Source organism: Olea europaea, chromosome 12 (genome assembly GCF_002742605.1).
Source record: "Olea europaea var. sylvestris chromosome 12, O_europaea_v1, whole genome shotgun sequence".
Classification (NCBI taxonomy): domain Eukaryota; kingdom Viridiplantae; phylum Streptophyta; class Magnoliopsida; order Lamiales; family Oleaceae; genus Olea; species Olea europaea.
The window spans coordinates 18,051,241-18,055,342 of NC_036248.1; the positions used below are offsets into that span (position 1 = coordinate 18,051,241).

Here is a 4,102-nt window from a genome sequence, read left to right on the forward strand (position 1 = left end):
CCATGTGTTTTCATAAAGAAAACAAATATTGAATTTGCAATTGTGGCAGTTTATGTTGATGATTTAAATTTAATTGGAACTCCTGAAGAGCACAACAAAACTGCAGATTATTTGAGAAATGAATTTGAGATGAAAGATTTGAGGAAAATCAAATTTTGTCTTGGATTGCAAATTGAACATTTTCCAGAGGAATTATTTGTTCATCAATCTACTTATACAGAAAAAGCCTTGAAACGCTTTTATATGGATAATGCACATCCATTGCCATCACCTATGGTTGTTCGATCACTTGATGTGAAAAAAGATCCATTTCGTCCACTTGAAGATGGAGAAAAGATTCTTGGTCCCGAAATACCATACCTTAATGCAATTGGAGCATTAACTTATCTTGCAAATTGCACTCGACTTGACATACCTTTTTCTATAAATCTCCTTGCGAGATAGAGCTCTATACCAACTCAAAGGCATTGGAATGATGTTAAACATATTTTTCGTTACCTAAAAGGTACTATTGATATGAGACTGTTTTATTCTCAAAAGTCAGGATCTGCTTTAGTGAGATATGCAGATGCAGGCTATCTCTCCGATCCACATAAAGCTAAATCACAAACAGGATATGTGTTTACACATGGAGGAACAGCTATATCATGGAGATCTGTGAAGCAATCCTTGACAGCAACATCCTCAAATCATTCTGAGATTATTGCAATCCATGAAGCAGGGCGAGAATGTGTATGGTTGAGGAATATGACCCATCATATCCAATCATCATGTGGATTGACATCAACAAAAGATAGTCCAACAATTTTGTTTGAAGATAATGCAGCTTGTATCGCACAATTCAAGGAAGGCTATGTCAAAGGCGACAGGACGAAGTATATTTCTCCAAAATTCTTTCATACACATGAACTTCAGAAGAATGGTGATATTGATATTCAACAAATTCGCTCAAGTGACAATGTGGCTGATCTATTTACAAAAGCGCTGCCAACATCTACATTCAAGAAATTGGTTTATGATATTAGAATGTGTCGACTCAAAGATTTTCAGTGATCAACATCAGGGGGAGTAGCTGTACTCTTTTTCCTTCGCTTAGGTTTTGTCCCACAGGGTTTTCCTATCAAGGTTTTAATGAGACAACATTTAATTTTAATACTCCAAAAAAACTGTACTATTTTTCCTTCGTTTGATTTTTTTTCCCATTGGGTTTTTATCAAACAAGGTTTTAACGAGGCAGTTATTTTATAATATGTCATTCAAGGAGGAGTGTTGTAAATGGAAAGTCCATTAAAGTTTATTGGTGAATGATATTTGTATCCCTGTAGTCCTAGAAATTATTACCATTGTATCCCTGATTCTTACCTATAAATATAGGGCTTTGGTTTTCAATAAAACACACAAAAGTTTATTGAATTTTCTCTATTCTCTTTTCCTCTCATTTTATAACAATTAGTACATTTATATAGCAAGAAGAAAATATTTATATATTATGATTGGTAGGATCTAAGAGTCCAAGGGCAGATTATTCAAAACCATTCAAAATTGAAAAGATTTCAGATTGAATTAAACATTGACTGACGTGGAGATGATGGGGAGATCCTCTATTCCACTATGGAAACAATACCTTTACACTTGCAACAATTTAAAGAAAGGATTTGAAAAAGAATAGTTAACCAGATAAACCTTTAGACCACTAATTCAATAAAGAAGCAAACATCCCACCTCAGAAAGCATGGATTCCACATCTGCATGCAATTAAAGAACCAGTCTGTGTGAGGATTCAATAACTAAACTACTGACCACCCCACCCCAACCCAACCCCATACCAAATTTTCTGTAATTCAGTTTAGTCAAAACCCCACCTTTTCTTTTGACACAGACATGACTCATGCAACTAAAATTCAAGATCCAACCACTACTCTTGTCCTCTACATAAAGGGTGAAGATGCATTTTTGAATCCCAGAAGCTTTCTTGTATCTGACTCATCTTTGGTGTCTTTGAACATATCATTACTTACAACCAAAGTAAGGAGGTAGAACATCGCAGCAAATCGACATTTATGAAGAAATCAAATGTCATTGGAATTCCAATCAACTGCATGGGCAGATATCCAAAAGGACTTTTATCCGATCCTGCTAGTCAATACAGTTTTGCGCCTTCTCCTTCAAATGAATTTTTCAAAATCAGAAAGAGTAAGTATATTTTCTGTCTTTATAACTCGCCAGGAATTCCCAGTTTCAATAATCACAGCCTTACTGGATTTTCTTGGGAATGCAGGCAGAGCAAATTCAGCAATCCTTGGGATGAATAAATTTGGAGAATGGATGGATAATTTTTCGCAAGGAATCCGAGAGCATGGTAAAGCCTCAACCTAGATTATTTGTAGTTGTTGCTATTAGACATTGTTGGAGGATGTTTGCTATGCTCAACTAGACAGAGCTAGACATAATTAAGGAAGAGATTTCCTAGTTATTAATAATATTTTATCCTGTACAACAAACTGGCTATCAGTAATTTCTAGAAACAAACTTCTCAAAACAAGAAAACATTTCAATATATCATTGCATTTTTCCTTCTCAACCATCAAATACAATAGAATTTCTCAAATCAAGCAGTGCAAAGTGGGATGAGGCCTAATGTTTCGCTTTATTTCTATCCCTGCAGTGAAATGAGGACCCAAATTAACAGAAACTTTGAAAGGGAAGTTGAGACTGGGAGCAAGAATCCTTCGAGTAGGCGGTCTGGAAAAAGTTTTCAAGCAGAACTTCAGTGTTAGCAATGGCGAAAAGCTTTTAAAGGCTTCCCAGTGCTATTTATCGACCACAGCTGGGCCGATAGCAGGCCTCCTATTTATTTCCACTGATAAAGTTGCCTTCTGCAGTGAGAGATCAATTAAACTCTCTTCTCCAACTGGAAAACAGCTTAAAATACATTACAAGGTACATATATGACTCTGTTTCAATTGTTTTGAATCACAAATTTACGTCCCATCTTCTCTTAGAAAATGAAAATATAACTGTTTTCAAAACCTTGCAGGTCATGATCCCACTAGGTAAAATAAAGAGAGCCCACGACAGCAAAAATGCGAAAAAACCAAGGCAAAAATATGTGCCGATAGTAACCGACGATAAGTTCGAGTTCTGGTTCATGGGATTTCTGAATCATCGAAAGGCTTTCAAGTATCTGCAGCAGGCAATCTCTCAAACTCCATCAGTAGCAGCTATTGATGCATGGATGATTTCTCCATAGAAATTGTATATACAGTCGCAACACATCTGTAAAATTTGGTTATTAAAAACTGTTCACAAACATAAATAAGAGTGTTGATTGTAAATACATTATGCAGTTTTGAAAGGAAAGTATTATTCAAAATATCAGTTCCCATTGAGATCGAGATGTAAGACTACAAGTACATTCCTATTCTATCCACACTTAACTATCACTTATTTCCGCCCATTGCATGAATTATAAAATGTATATTGACGCAGGATGGAAACGTAAATAATAATAATAATTGGTTCTTGTTCGTAACACAGGGTGTTTGTTCGAACATTTGAACAGATGTGAGGTCAATTTGGAATCTACCAATTAATGGGAAAACTGAAATATCTTATTAATCAATAAAAATGAATGTCTTATTTTTACAACCTCAACACGTATTTATAGACCCAAAAATAATTCTAATCAAAGAGAAACCCTAATTCTGTAAACAAATTCAAATAAACTAGGAAACGGCAAAACAAATCCAATTAAAACTTTAAAAAACTATTAAAATGATTAAAATACCCTTAAATTAATAAAAATAGAAAAGTCCAAAAAGGACACCTAAATGATGAAATTTAACCTCAAACGTTTGATAAGGTTGAGAAGTTGTGTAGAATCAAAAGACACTTCTGGATTCCACTCACAGACGAAAATTCAACACCCGAGCTAAAAGTTATGCATGTTTTCGTAGATCCTTCTTGTTCCTTATCTTTCCTAATTGGTTTAGAATTTTCTTCTATTTGATCCGCATCATTTATTATACAATAATTTGTTTCCTTCTATAAAATTGTCTAGGTTGTTTCTCGGAAAATGTTGGTCTTGTTGTGAATTAAAATA

General features: G+C 34.5%; 1 pseudogene; it reads left to right on the forward strand.

The window, feature by feature from the left end:
- Window positions 1–1,977: 1,977 nt before the first annotated feature.
- Window positions 1,978–3,373, forward strand: LOC111407002 (annotated as a pseudogene).
- The last annotated feature ends 729 nt before the right edge of the window (window positions 3,374–4,102 follow it).